This window comes from Idiotropiscis lumnitzeri, chromosome 16 (genome assembly GCF_059441095.1).
Source record: "Idiotropiscis lumnitzeri isolate Australia: NSW breed Sydney's pygmy pipehorse chromosome 16, RoL_Ilum_1.0, whole genome shotgun sequence".
NCBI lineage: Eukaryota > Metazoa > Chordata > Actinopteri > Syngnathiformes > Syngnathidae > Idiotropiscis > Idiotropiscis lumnitzeri.
The window spans coordinates 1,678,435-1,694,321 of NC_142406.1; the positions used below are offsets into that span (position 1 = coordinate 1,678,435).

The 15,887-nt window shown below is 40.1% G+C and overlaps 1 long non-coding RNA gene across 1 annotated transcript; it reads left to right on the forward strand.

Annotated features, from left to right (window-relative positions):
• Window positions 1-2,664: 2,664 nt before the first annotated feature.
• LOC148320830 (uncharacterized) lies at window positions 2,665-5,100 on the forward strand. The gene is made up of 2 exons (XR_015846743.1): window positions 2,665-2,798; window positions 2,894-5,100. It is a non-coding gene; the product is annotated as an uncharacterized LOC148320830 (long non-coding RNA).
• Window positions 5,101-15,887: the final 10,787 nt, after the last annotated feature.

The following is a 15,887-nucleotide window of genomic DNA, read 5'->3' on the forward strand; positions in this document are numbered from 1 at the left end:
TCGCGCCGAAAGTGACAATGTAGGGAATTTAATTTCAGATACACTTGCGAGGCCATTTTCAAGGCGGACCTTTCAAGAGAAGCTAGGTCATCCAACACTCACTCAGTAGTGTGTTTCTGTATATTATTTCTCCAGCCGTTGTGATTATGGTGAAATTATGGTGTTCTGAGGGGTGTTTATTCAAGTCAGACTAAGTAGGACTTCACTGAAGGCCTGCGTGTGAAATGCATGGCCCGTCACTGTATCTGAAACTACTTTTTATGTTTACAAAACTAAAACCACCTATAATTTTCGGGAATATGTCCTCCGTTTTTGCCATGGGCTATTAATTGAATATACCAGCATTTGGGATTAATTTCAAAAGTATTAATTTCGATATGACTGCATGGCTCTGAGCCGGAAGAAGATGTCGGGCAATCGTCTGGGAGTTGTAATCCTCCAAACTAATTGAATACATAAAACAGATGCGTGTGTGTGTATGTTTGTTTTCATGCATTGCAGGGACATTTGACCTGAATACACGCAACACTGCAAGGACAATTTGAATTACGAGGACGCAACCCATGTCCTCGTAATTCGGACAATGCTATTGTAGCGCCTCTCTAGCCGGGGTGACTATATTGAGAGGTGGCTAACCTAGGTTCTTTTGTTTTATAACTATCCCTCAACAGTTTATCGTATGTACATCTATTTACTGAATCGTTGCAAAGTAGTATCTGGCAATTTGCTTTCTTAAATGGCTGATAATCGTTGCCCCGCTTCTAATCTCTCTTAAGAGGACAATAACCGTACAAAATTATTGGACTTCAAAAAGCACTCAAATTTATAACCCAATCTTTCAAGTAGGCAATAAACACACTTGCTTATATAGAAAACAAAAACATTTACTGATAGAAATTAAATAAGGCAGGGAAAAAAATGTTCTCTCAAGTTGGTGTGTGACACAAATGAATGCCTAGTAAACAGTACAAGGTTAAACAAAAAAAGGTCCACCTACACAACATTAATCTAAGGGCCCAGTCACTTTACCTCGCAGCAGGCAGTCACCAAAGTCACGTACCCCAATGTTTAGTAACGTTGCTGGCCAGATCGATGCTTGTGTGCGTAGTAGCCTAAAACAAAATTGCTCCTTCACCCAAAGGCAGAAAATAAACAATGATACCTCCCAATGAAGCAGGTTCACTCCTATGGTCCCACCGGCAAGAAAAAGGGAAAGACAAAAATTATATTCCACATCCACGATGCGATGTTGGCCCGGTCCTCTCAGTCCACAACACACTGTTGACCGCCCGGCGTCCCGATCGGCGTCGTCCACGTCTTCAGCCACGCAGGCCTTAGATAATGCGTTAGCTTGTTGCCAACTGCAGAGCTAAGTCCATGCCACTCATTAGCCGCTGGGCTAACGGCTAATTCCAAACACATAGGTCTTAAGTCAAGTAGTCCACTCAAACTGACCAACTCTATCACTGTTAATGGTTTCTAAAAGAGTCTGGTTTGAACACTTTCGTTAACCAACTCTAACAGTCTACTTTTTGTACACTCGTCTGCCTTCGTTCTCCTATCGCCGCCGCAATCGCCGTCGTCCCTCTCTCGCTCGCTCGCCCACTCCTCGCTCACTCTCTCGCTCACTCGCTCCTCCTCCGGATGTGATCCACTCATTTTAATAACAAAACTAAATACACAAAATTACAACACAAACTGTGTACCTAATTTGTTTCATGGGCTATTATAACAAGCACATTCCCCAAAAATATTATAATACAACAAACAACTGAATAACATTTAGTCAAAAATATTTGAGTGTTTTTAACTTGGTTACACTATCATGTTTCTAAGGGTGTAGAATGCTCAAATTCCAAATTTTAGCCTATGTCCCTTTAAACCACAATAACATGAATGTTGTGTATTATTGTGTGAGAAAACGCCCCTGTAGGCAGGACCTTGTATTGCACCCCCTACTTAATAATTCACACAGTCTATATTTCACAGCTTTTGATTGGCCGATGGTCATAATGCTGCCCGTTCACTCCTCCAAGATGCTGCTCCAGGTGGTTGACAGGATGAAGGCTCCCCGGGGGGCGTGACTTGACATTTTTTTTGACAGGTAAGTCACGCCCTCATGGAACATCAGCTAATAAAGATGAGTAACAAGACACCATCATGCGACACTCTGAAGAAGGCGAAAGACTCGCCGAAACATGTCAGGTAAACAAATCTAACCGAAAACAACTTCGCACTGCAATTTCCAAGCTGAGCTGTAATTTTGTCTATTCATTTAAAGTTCAATTGCCTTTGCTGTTTTAAATAATAATAATTGAAATGTTCGAAATAATGACTAGGTGTAATCAATATGGACAAAATTCGAGGACTTCTGCACTCATGATTTGGTAAAATGCTGCATTTGTTTTTACTTAAATCTGAACTCTTTTAATGAAAACATTGTAGTCTATCAGTGTATATTTACACCTCATTTCAACCGGCGTTTAGTAGAGCTGTGCTGTGACACATGCAATATATTTTATTTAGTTTTGTATTGTATTTACTACATATGCTCTCATGGTACACTGAAAGACTGAAATTTAACTGCTAAACAGATCTGCACCAAGTAATTATACACCGGATAGTTTAACTTGTAATTCCCGCCTTATTGCTTTCTTTAGGTCTTCATCTTCAGCAAGATATGTCAGCAATGAGGCCACAAGGAACTAAGGTTAAACCCAAAGAAGAGGTAGCATATTTTTCATCCTTGGGCAAGGACAAGGATAGGTTCCTCATAAAATATATAAATTCATTTTAAGGTGAGGATTGGCAATCACTTCTTTAGTTTGAGCCTTGTTTTCACCATTGTTTTAATTTAATGATTCTAATTCATCCTAATTCTTTCCCTTGTAAGGTCGAGGAGTGTTCAGTTGCTGCCGCTTTCAGAAGGGAGACTTTCTTATTGAATATCGAGGTGAAGTTATAAGCAAACAGGAACGTGAAAACAGACTGAGACTCTACCATGATGCCCTGAAGGTTTTCATGTTTGAATTTTGCTACAATGGAAAAATACTATGGTATGTTTATATGGCGTGTTGTCAAATTTAATTTACAGTATTTTATTTTTGTAGTTTTTTTTGTGAGTCACCCTAAAAAATGATAAAAACCTGGTACTTTGTATAGTGGTAGTACTACATTGTAAAATATAAGTCAACTTTAGTTGACAAAAAAAAAAAACAACTCCTCTCGTAAAAAGTGTGACTTGGACATTTCTGATTTCAGTAACATATTTGTTTGAGTGTTCAGTACTCAAACTCAAAAACATTTCATTACCATAGTTAATGACAAGCATGCAGCATTCTAAATACATTTGACTACGGTAACTTATATGGGTTCTGAACTGTGAAAGTAAATTTCATTTAATGTTCAGAAGCTTTGATTTCTTATATTCTCTTTTGGATGGATGAGTAAAACTAAAGTCAACTTCACTTTTTATCTGCCCCCACACACAGCACAGGAGAGATTAAATACAGACGGTGACGACAAGGCAAATCCATTTTGTGTGTTGTTTTAAAATATCAATCCATGCCACCAGGCTATCAATTATTTATTGCGACAGAGTTCGCAAGATAGCTTAGCGCCGAGCGCTCAAGCAGCGGTGAAAGAAGACGCACCACAACGCTTTTTTTTTTTTGTATGACCCAGCTTTGACAATCTCGAAAACGCGTCTGAGGTCGCGATTTCATTCCTAAAATGATCAATTGTTCAGCCCTAAACTGCAATGCGATCCCTGTCTCTCTGTGCTCTGTAAGAGGAGCGATTCCCGACCATGGTTAGGCGGCAAGCAGGAACGGTTTAACTCAACACGCACCTACCACTATCGCCAATACCATTATGATCGAGTACAATCATATGCATCGCCGAGTCATCTCGTGCATGGCATTGCCGTAGTGAGAGAATGGCTTTGGTTAACATGGTTTTGCCAATCGATTCTTCACATCGATACATATTTTGAGCAGTTTATATCGATGTTAAATTGAGTTTCGCTGACTCTTTACATCCCTGGTGGAGAGCCAACAGGTATGAACAGAAATGTTGTATTTCAATCAATACGTCTCTAGACATAATATAAGATGTTGACTACGTCAGCCATTTAGCAGACACTCTCAGACCGGAACACACAAACAGCTGATGCTATCATGACGAAGAGGTTCAATGTCAAACGCATATTAAATATTCATCTCAAAAATATTTTCACCATAGGGTTCAGGCGTGCCCTAAATTTCAGGTCCTTGAGGTTTTTTTCCGGTCTCTCAAGCGTCAGCGCTACATCATAGGACTACATTGTTTATTAGGCCCAGATGAGTCTTAATCGCTCCTTTATAAGATTGACGGCATTAAAAGGGGGTTGGATTAATCACATAACGTGTTTTTCTGACACCACTGAGAGAGAGAGAGAGATCAAAGTTGTTCAATGTTATTCAGTATCATGCGAAATTATTTAATGTCATTCACAATCATTCTTTGTCATTCAGTATCATTCAAAGTTGTTCAATATTATTCAGTTTCATTCAAAATTATTTGATGTCATTCAGGAGCATTCACAATCTTTAGTTGTCATTCAGTTTCATTCATAGTTGTTCAATGTTATTCAGATGTATTTAGTATAAATTGTCATTCAACATCATTCATTTTCATTCACAATATTTGCTTGTTATTCACAATTATTCATTGTAATACAGTATCATTCAAAGTTGTTCAATGTTATTCAGCTCAATTTAAAATTATTTAATGTTATTCAGTTATCATTCAACGTCTTTCATTTTCATTAAGCATAATTCAAAATCATTCAATGTAATTCATTATCATTCACAATCTTTAGTTGTCATTCGGTTTCATTCAAAGTTGTTCAATGTTATTCAGATCCGTATAAAATAAATTTATGTCTTTCAGCATCATTCATTTTCATTCACAATCATTGCTTGTAATTGTAATCGGGATCATTCAAAGTTGTTCATTGTTATTCAGTTTTGTTCAAAATTATTTAATGTCATTCAATATCATTCAAAGTTGTTCAGTGTTATTCACTTCCATTGAAAAATTATTAAATGTCATTCAGTATTCAATTTTATTCACTACGATTCAAAACCATCCAATTTCATTCACTATGATTCAATATCATTCAGTTTTTTTCACTTTGATTCGAAATCATTCAATGTTATTCACAATCATTCAAATTCATTCCCTATCATTCTAAATCATTCAATTTCATTCACTATGATTCAATATCATTCAATGTTGTTCACTTTAATTTAAAATCACTCTATTTCATTCACTTTGATTTAAAATCACTCAATTACATTCACTACGATTCAATATAATTTATGTTGGAATCTAGTTTTAAATCAATGTTAGAATTTAATTTTAAATCAATGTAAACTCAAATTAGCAATCTGACTCCAATTTGTGACTTTACCCAACTCTCACTCATCCAACAATATGCGCGCTCGTTCTGCAATAGAAAGGTATCAGGAAGCCGGCATTTTCACGCACGAGTGGATTTATTCCTAACACATAAAACTGATACATGCACCTGGGTCTCGGGTCCCTCTCAATACAACTCTGTACGCCTCTGTTGCCACCAGCAGATGTACTCTGTATCCGAGTTGCCCAGTAGTGATTCATACTATACAATATGTAAATTATACAAAGACAAAGGCATCCTGGCATGATTCTATTGGCTATGTGTATCCTGCAGTTAACTTTAGCTTATTGGTCTTTCTTCCCCTGAAGAATCACGTGGTGGCTCCTCCTGGTTGTGCTTGAGTCATCTCGTCTCCGCCCCCTCCTTGCTGCCAGCACCGTCTGTCCTAAAACATTCCATTCCTGCACATTCTTGCACCCCCTACTCTGTTCCGCTCCACACGCTCAGCACTTTATAGTCTCACACTTTCATACACAGGATGCAGCAACATCTAATGAACTATGTTAAGCTCAAACTCTTATATTCCTTTATTTAATATTTACTATAATTCAAAATCATTCAATTTTGTTCACTGTGATTCAATATTATTCACAATCATTCTATTTCATGCAATATAATTCAATATCATTCAATTATATTCACTATGATTCAATATGGTTTCATATCATTCAATATAATAAAATCTCATTCAATTCCTCTCAATATGATTCAAAATCATTCAAGATTATTCACTTTCATTCAAAATTATTTAATGTAATTCACAATCATTCATTGTAATTCAGTATCATTCAATGTTATTCACTTCCATGTAAAATTATCTAATGTCATTCAGTATTCATATCATCCACTTTGATTTTATATCGTTCAATTTTATTCTATTTAATATCATTCAATTTTACTCAAAATGATTCAAAATAGGGGTGAGAAGCTCGGCCATCCGGGAGGGACTCAGTGTCGAGCCGCTGTTCCTCCACGTAGAGAGGAGCCAGATGAGGTGGCTCGGGCATCTGTTTAGGATGCATGTCCCACCGGCAGGAGGCCCAGAGGACGACCCAGGACACGCTGGAGAGACTACGTCTCCCAGCTGGCCTGGGAACGCCTCGGCATCCCTCCGGCAGAGCTGGAAGATGTGGCTGGGGAGCGGGAAGTCTGGGCTTCCCTGCTGAAGCTGCTGCCTCCGCGACCCCGGATAAGCGGCGGATAATGGATGGATGATTCAAAATCATTCAATTTCATTCACTATGATTCAAATTCATTCAACCCCATTCGAAATTTCAAAAACATTCATTGTCATTCAAAATAATTCAACGTCATTCGGTCTCATTCTAAATAATTCCCCCCCCAAAAATCCAGCTTTTCTGCCTTCACACGCAATTTCTTCGGGAATCGCATTTTCTTGTTGTGTGAAGGCGGAGGTTTCGGTCCGACGCCCGCGAAAAGTTGGGTGCGAGCCGATCAATGCTGCAAATGAAAATTTCAAATATCTTACTGGGACAAGTAAGACTGAAACAGAAAAGCCCAAAAATCAGTGTGAGAAGTTCGGTTGACTTGAGAAGGATGTGTGAGAGTAAACAACGGCGAGAGGGAGCGGTGGACTGCGGATTCATTGACAGAGTGAATGAAGGGCAGAGACGGTGGTGGATTTTTTAATTTTTATTGTGATATAGTGCTTGTAAATCTCAGATACATGATATCCAAAGAATGGCAGTAAGTAAAGCAATACAGAGTGAGATTTAAATGATTAAAAGTTGTCATGGGTTCCAGTTGGTTTGAGATTTTGAGATGAGATTTGGAGTGAAGATGGTTTAGCGGAGGGGTCTTCAATCCTGTTCCTCGAGGGCCGGTGTCCTGCCCGTTTTCCACCTCTCCCTGGTGGAACACACCTGAGCGATCGTTATCTAGCTTCTGCAGACCTTGCTGATTATCTGATCATTTGAATCAGCTGTGTTGCAGCAGGGAGAGATGGAAAACCTGCAGGACACCGGCCCTCGAGGAACCGGATTGAGGACCCCTGGTTTAGCGTGTGAACTAGAAGGTGAGTGGCAGAAGAGCATTGGGAGGAGTGAGAGAGAGGGAATTAAGGAGGTCCAACAGTCGGTCGGTGGAGGGTCGCAGGAAGGCAAGTGGAGGGGTCGGCGAAAGTGACGTCGAGGGAAGAGAGAGTGGTTAGATTTGTAACTTTTTTTTAACATTTTAAACGTACCGATCGGCATGGGATGAGAACAGAAAACTGACAAGGTAAGTGAGCCATTGTTAAACAGATCTTTTTTTGTAATGACAGTAAATGTAATTTTACTCTCTTCTGCTTTTAACAGGTCTTTGTTCTGGAGAAAATAAAACCACAGCAACGTCTCAAAGGGCCTCATTGGCATCGGGCTTCATTGACAAATATTAACATCCCCTGTTTCTAACCCCTGGGAGGACGAGGGGAAAAAACAAGCAAAAAAAATACACCTTAGCTGCTCACACCGCAATGAAGGTCACGGGTATGTGTGTACCTAACTATTGTACCTAGATCCTTGGGAGGATTTTGACTCACCGGTCCCGTGTCTGCCTTTTCTCCGCCAACAGATTCGGCAAACGGGCGCACAGAAGAGTACAACGTGGAACACTGACCCCGAAAACCAGGGTGGCAACCGTGCAGACAAAGAAGAGATGGAAGCTCGGTCACCCTGCTACGAGCTCTCGATGAGACGTGGCCGCTTTCGCCTGACGAAGGAAGAACTTGCTGCCGAGTTTCCGAGGTCCGCGGCAATAGTGTTCTCCTTCGGCTCAAATAAAGTCTGTTCTCTATTCTCTTGGGACCATTTCTATTTATTGAAGGGAAAAGGTAGGTAGCTCATCATTAAACGGCTCCTTTCTTTTTTGTAAAGCCAGTAAATGTTAGAATTTTACTGTCCTATACTTTTAACAGGTCCTTCATTCTGGAGAAAGATCGGAGGTAACGGGTATGTGAGTTTGTGTCCCTCATTAATCTATTTTCTATTGTATTAGTGTGACATATTCATTAATTGTGAAGCGATTTAAGAAAAAAAAATGATCATGATTTTTTTAATATATTGTGGGTCACAGCAAAACCTGTCTCAGCACCGCCTAAATTTTGACTCGCTGATCCTGTATTATGCTCTTCTCTCAACCAAAAGATTTGGAGGACAGGCGCCAAAACACTTGTCAGGGAACACTGAATCCGAAACCAGGGTGGCAACCGTGCGGTCTTTCCCTTCTCGCCGAATTGAACTTTGGCAGGAAACGTCCGTAATTTAACACTTTGTCAGCTTTTGTCCTCACCACCTACTTTATTTTTTTGTTAGAACATTCTTCACGTGGCCCGCGGCTCCGCATCCTCCGTGCGTCTGGACGTGGAAGAGATGAAAGCTCGGTCACCCCGGTATGAGCTCTCCATGAGACGTGGCTGTGCTTGCTGATGAAGGAAGGTCTTGCTGATGCGTTTGGAAGGTCCATGGCACTAATGTTCTCCTAAGAGTCAAGTTAAGCCTGTTCTCTGTTCTCTTCAGACTGTATCTATTGATTGAAAGGAAAAGGGAAGTTGGTCATCCTGTAATTTCCTTTTCTCTCCAAAAAGACTCGTAGAATATGCGCCTCACCACTTATTTATTTCCGTTAGTACGTTCTCCACGGCCCCTGTGGCTCAACACGCTCTGTTCGTCGAGACAAAGAACAGTCGGAAGCTCAGTCGCCCTCGTGAGAAAGCGCGATGAAACCTGCTTTGCTTGCCCGACGACGGAAGGACTTCCTGACCTGTTTAGAAGGCTCATGACATGTTCTCCCAAGGATCAAATCAAGCCTGTTTTCTGTTCTCTTCAAACCATTTTCTATTTTTTGAAAAGTCATGTAAAACAATCCCCGTACGGTTCTCTGTGTAGCTAGATTGTCGAAATAAATGCTATTAGTGATGATGATTCTTACAAAGGTTGCAGTGTGAAAGATTTTTTGAAGACTTTAGTGGCTGCAACAGCCATTTATTTATTTATTTAATTATTTATTTTACATCTAATCTGTGCAGTCAACAGTCTTGTTGGAGCATGATCAACCTCCATTTGTTGTTCATTATGCAAACATTTTCCAAAATAAATGGAAATAAAAATGATCTGCTACAGGATCAAACCATTGTCAGTGCAACCGGCAAGGTAACACCTTTACATTCTTTACTGTCATTGAGGTGAAATGATGTTAACTTCAAATTCCTTTTTGAGATAAAATTGCCCACTCTGGTCTCGTTGCACACTTCAGTACAATGACAATAAAGGGATTTCTGATTCACTTTTTGAACATACTTCCCAAATGTATGACAAAGTATGACTGACGACATTTGCAAATAATCCTCAAGAAACCACTGCCAGGCAACAGCCGGTCCCAAGATGCGGAAAGAAAGTAATCCACACGGTTTTGGCCCCGTTGACTTTGATTCTACCTTTTGTTGAAATACTGTATTTTTGTGGTTAATGACATTTCTTTTATTTATATTTTTGCGTGTGTATTTTTCCCTCTTGTTTGTATTCTTGTTTTACCATTTGTAAATATATGATTGAAGTTGCGAAAGATATTTTGTATTGTAAATTATACCTTAATCTGATGTTTTTCAAAAGTCATTTTTTGGAGCAGCAGTACATAACTCCTTGTGAAATGCGCTCTATGAATAAAGTAGCACTGTCTTGTATTGTACTCGGGGGGCGCAACTACAACTAGTATGTTGAGTTTTTCAGCAAACTAATAAAAAATAATTAAAATCTAAAAAATGAATTGGCAAAAAAATATGACGCATATTTAAGTGTCTTTAAAACATAAAAACATTTTTCCGTTAATTGCCGTCAGCCGTGGGTATGCGTCAAGGGCTATATAAATGTGACAAGCTCGCCGTTTTTCTTTTCAAGTTGACTGACTACAAGGTAGGATGATTGATTGGTGTAGACAACTAGAAGACTTTCCTGCATTTTTCTCCCTAGAATACTTGCACATCTACCTTGCTGAAGGGTATTTTCGCTTTAATTTATTTAGCATATTTTCCGGACTACAAGCCGCCACTTTTTTCCTAGATTTTGATGCGGCTAACGGTGGAGCTTTTCTGTGGATTTTTCTTTCACCAGTAGGAGCGCTCTCTAGTGCCGAAAATACGCTAAATGAATCTAGATTTTTTTTCTTCCTCCTCTTGGGTCTGTTATACTTGTTGTTGCCGTGTTAAAAAGGCACTGTTTTCACAATCTGTTGATATACCTTTATGTGCATTCACAGTACAAAATCGTTCTGTACATGCAGTAAACAACACTTTTTTTTTCAACATAGAAAACTGCGGCGTACAGCAGGGTGCGGCCTGTATATCAGCTTTTTATTATCCCCCCTTCCTCCCGGAAAGAGTTCTGCGGCTTATGTACGTGTGCGCCCTATAGTCCAGAAATTACAGAGATTTTAAATTCTGTATTTTTTGGATGTAACTAACATTTTTAAAAAAATCTCTCTCTCTCTCTCTTCAAAAAGGAATTAGCAAAAAAATACAACACCTATTTAAGTGTCGTTTATATATTATCGCAGCAAAGCAATTTAAATATGCAACTCAAAACAGAATGGAAACACCCCTCGCATAACGGTCAGTGTGACTTCAGTTTGTGTCCTTCGACCTCAGACACTTTTACTTCGTATCAGTCTGGAATGAGCGTCTGGCTTGTCTCTTCCTATCAGTGCAGGCACTTCTGTTAACACCAGATAACAAGGGTACAATGTTCACTTGCAAATCAAATGACCTGTAAGCATAGTTGGAAACTTAATATGACAACCTAATTTCTTAGACAACATTATTCCATTAATTCTTAATTGCCGTCGGTAGGTGCTGGCGTTTTTCATTCTGATGACAAGGTTGGATGGTAAATTAGTTTAGACGTACCCTAAGATATATGCACGTCTGCCTTTATTTAATTTTAACTTGAAAATGTTTTCTAATGTAACAAAAATAAATTTATTTCATCACTTCAAAATCGAATTGTAAAAATAAAAATGGGTTATTCATTGAACCAAACATGTTGACTCAAACAAATAACCCACAAGACAACCAATTTAAGTTTATTTTACTCAACATTTTTGTTTCGTTATCCACTTGAACCGAAAATGTTTGGTTAGCAACCTTTTTACTTTTTATCCATATTGCTATATTTTTTATCTAACTGATATTGTGGTGTAGGTCTAATTTTTTTCCCTTAATTTTTTCCCCTGTTTCTCCAGCATGGAACAAATATTCACCGCTGAAGGCGAAGGTGGTGGCCATGAGCGCCACCACCTCGTACAAAAATTGGAGCCTCAAAGAGGACGGGACGGTGGCGGCTGGGTCCGCGTTTAAGAACTGTAACATGGACCTGAGCGACGGAAGGAACATCTGCCGAATGGTCCTTTTTGAAGCTCTGGCCTCTGAGGTTTCTGAGGGCCAGAGCTTCCTGATAAAAAAATCTGCTGTTGGGAGGGATGAGCGGGTCCTCCTCTCCCGCCCGGACACCGAATTATTCCGGTGTGCCTATGTCACGGTGTCCGGGGAGTTGGGGGAGGAGGCCGCCCGCCTCATCCATCCGATTGCCAGGACAGTCCACATCCGGGACGTTCCCCAGGAGGACGGGGTCCTGGTAAACATCGAAGGCGTCATCACTGAAGTAATGTATCACACTCGCACCGTCTCAGCGTGTGCGTGATAAAATTGTTTAATCCTTTTGTTTCTCCCTTAGATCCGAGCCATCAGGATGGTGAGGGTGCGAGGCCAGCTCGTGCCCATGGGCGTCATCCTCCTCCAAAAAGTGAATATTTTGCGTTTTACCTCAACTATTATAATCTAAATATGCTGCAGCGGGCAATTCTCATTGTACGTTTTGTATTCCAGGACGGGGCGTCGGCAAAGGTGGTGCGTTGGAGGGAGGCGAATCTCTTGGTCGTTTACGTGGGCCAAAGGGTGAAGGTGACCCACCTTGTGGGCAAGCCTTCACCCTATGGCTTCTCCCTCCAAACGACCAACTCCACCGAGATCAAAGTAAGTAGGCCGGCTAATACAAAATGTGTAGAAAAAAATCAACTAGATTGAAATATTTCCATTGACAGACTTTAATATCTATTCACCACCCGTTTTCTGAATTTCGTAATTTTACGTTGGAAAGGTGAACCGTGATTACCTGAACACCTGTTATTTTCAGTCGACAGCGAGTGTCAAACGGGCACGTTTGTGTTGCTCTCGGGTGTGATAGTAGAAGTCATGAAAATAAAACTGTTCATCCTACGTCTGTTCATAAAGTGTTCTTTTACACAGGAATTGGAAGATACCCCCTTCCTGGTGGTGGGCTACAGACTTCGGGGGGACCTGGTGGAAGTCATAGACGGGGACGACAATACAAGATCACTCCCTCTCGCCACCTGGAGGGAGCAATTCCCCGAGGACCCCCTCATCTCCCAAGAGGGATTTTTTTTGTAATTACAGTGGAACCTCGGTTCTCGACCATAATCCGTTCCTGAACCCTGTTCGAAAAGCGAATTGTTCGAACACCGAAACCATTCCTTTGCTGCTTGCACTGACTTTCTTTGGAGGCATGATTAGGGGCTAAAACACTTCGTACACCGATATAAAACGCGAGAGCAAAACGCAGCACGTCCGCACGCGACAACAGTTGGTCATAAAGAGAGAAAGAGAGCGATCTACACCCGTACGCCGCTCAGCCCCCACCCTCGCGTGCGCACTCACGCGTCATACCGGCGTTCGAACTCCGAGGTTTGTTCAAACTGCGAAGCAAGAATTTCTCTTTTTTTTTTGTTCGAACTCCGATTTGTTCGACCTCAGAGTCGTTCGAGAACCGAGGTTCCACTGTATTTATTTAATGCTTAAAAAAATAAAACTTTTTATTTCCATATTGTGTCTTAACTTGATTTCTTTATTTAATCTGGTTTAACAAGATTCAGCATGCACACGCATACTCATCACCCCGTTCATACTCACTCCTTCCACGGATACACGCGCGTGGGGGCGGTCCCACGCAACGCACACGCACGCTAACCACTTGCACACCATTTCCTTTTATCCCGCATGCTACTCCTTCCACATTTTTCTTCGGATTCTCACCGTTCCAACTTCTCCAATCGCTTCCAAAAAACAACGCCATGCGGGCTTCTTTTCCATTTCCATTTAGTGTTATTCAACATCATTTACTATCATTCAACATCCTTCCACCATTCACTATCAATCCACATTCTCATTCAATTCTATTTGCTACAATTCAAACTCATTCAATATCATTCAACATCCTCCCACCTTCCATCATTCACAATCATTCCACATTCTCATTCAATTCTATTCTCTACGATTCAAACTCATTCAATTTCGTTCTCTACGATTCAAAAATCATTCAATTTCATTCCACATGCCTCCACCCAGATGGCTTCAACTCCGGAGCCTTCACACGCGATTTCTCCAGAAATTGCATTCTCTAGTTTAATGTGTGTTGCAAGTGGGAATGTCGAATTTTCATGACCTACACAAGTTCAACACATTTAAATAAGTCATAAATCTAGCATATGAGAATAGTAAACACAATCACATGTCTTCACTGTGCAAACTACTACTAGTTTCATTTGGTAAATGTATTTTGTTTAATAAATGCAGTGACAAACATAATGTCAGGGTTTTGCTATGGAGGTTGAGGGAGAGGAGGACCCAGATACAGTAAAGTGAGGCAGGAGTAACTTCATGGAAATTAAAAGGTAAAGAAAACAAAGCACACAAGGCATGGGGAAAAAACTAAAATATCAAACGTACAAAACAACAGGGATTAAAAAAAAAAACACAAGTTAAATTGAGTTTCGATGACTCTTTACATCCCTGGTGGAGAGCCAACAGGTATGAACAGAAATGTTGTATTTCAATCAATACGTCTCTCGACATAATATAAGCTGTTGACTACGTCAGCCATTTAGCAGACACTCTCAGACCGGAACACACAAACAGCTGATGCTATCATGACGAAGAGGTTCAATGTCAAACGCATATTAAATATTCATCTCAAAAATATTTTCACCATAGGGTTCAGGCGTGCCCTAAATTTCAGGTCCTTGAGGTTTTTTTCCGGTCTCTCAAGCGTCAGCGCTACATCATAGGACTACATTGTTTATTAGGCCCAGATGAGTCTTAATCGCTCCTTTATAAGATTGACGGCATTAAAAGGGGGTTGGATTAATCACATAACGTGTTTTTCTGACACCACAGAGAGAGAGAGAGAGAGAGCTCATAGTTGTTCAATGTTATTCAGTATCATGCGAAATTATTTAATGTCATTCAGTCTCATTCACAATCATTCTTTGTCATTCAGTATCATTCAAAGTTGTTCAATGTTATTCAGATGTATTTAGTATAAATTGTCATTCAACATCATTCATTTTCATTCACAATCATTGTGTCATGATCCGCGTCGGGCATGACAGGAGTTTTTGTCAGTGTTTACGTGTGCATGCGGTTTGTTATTGTTTTCTTCCCTCCTTCCTGCCATGTGCTTCTGTTATTGTTTGGTCAGCTGTGTTAGCGTTTCCCCTCAGCACTCGTCATCACCAGCCACGCACCTGTTCCCAGTTCATCATCACGCACCTGCTTCCCATCTGCTCCCCTAAGTACCCGGACTATTTAAACCTTCCAGACCGACAACGCAGTGTCGGGTCATTGTTCCTCCTTGCCGCATTTCCCGTGTGTCTCGCTACCTTGGACTGTCACGACCACGCCCTGTTCCCGTTAATGCTCTTGTCATCGTTCCCTGTCCGCCTTGTTCGTTCCCGTCTCGTGTTTGTTCCTTGTCCTCGTTCCAGTTTAGTCTCGTTTTGTTTGCCCTTTTGTTATTTTGGCACCCTGCCACGTGTTTGTCCTTGTGTGACCCTGTCAATAAATTCCCTTAACCCTATCCACCTCCTGCCTCCTCGCCTTTTGGGTCCACCTCCTCCTTGCCGTAAGGCACTCATCACACATTGCTTGTTATTCACAATTATTCATTGTAATACAGTATCATTCAAAGTTGTTCAATGTTATTCAGTTCAATTTAAAATTATTTAATGTTATTCAGTATCATTCAACGTCTTTCATTTTCATTAAGCATAATTCAAAATCATTCAATGTCATTCATTATCATTCACAATCTTTAGTTGTCATTCGGTTTCATTCAAAGTTGTTCAATGTTATTCAGATCCGTATAAAATACATTTATGTCTTTCAGCATCATTCATTTTCATTCACAATCATTGCTTGTAATTCGGGATCATTCAAAGTTGTTCATTGTTATTCAGTTTTGTTCAAAATTATTTAATGTCATTCAATATCATTCAAAGTTGTTCAGTGTTATTCACTTCCATTTAAAAATTATTAAATGTCATTCAGTATTCAATTTTATTCACTATGATTCAAAATCAT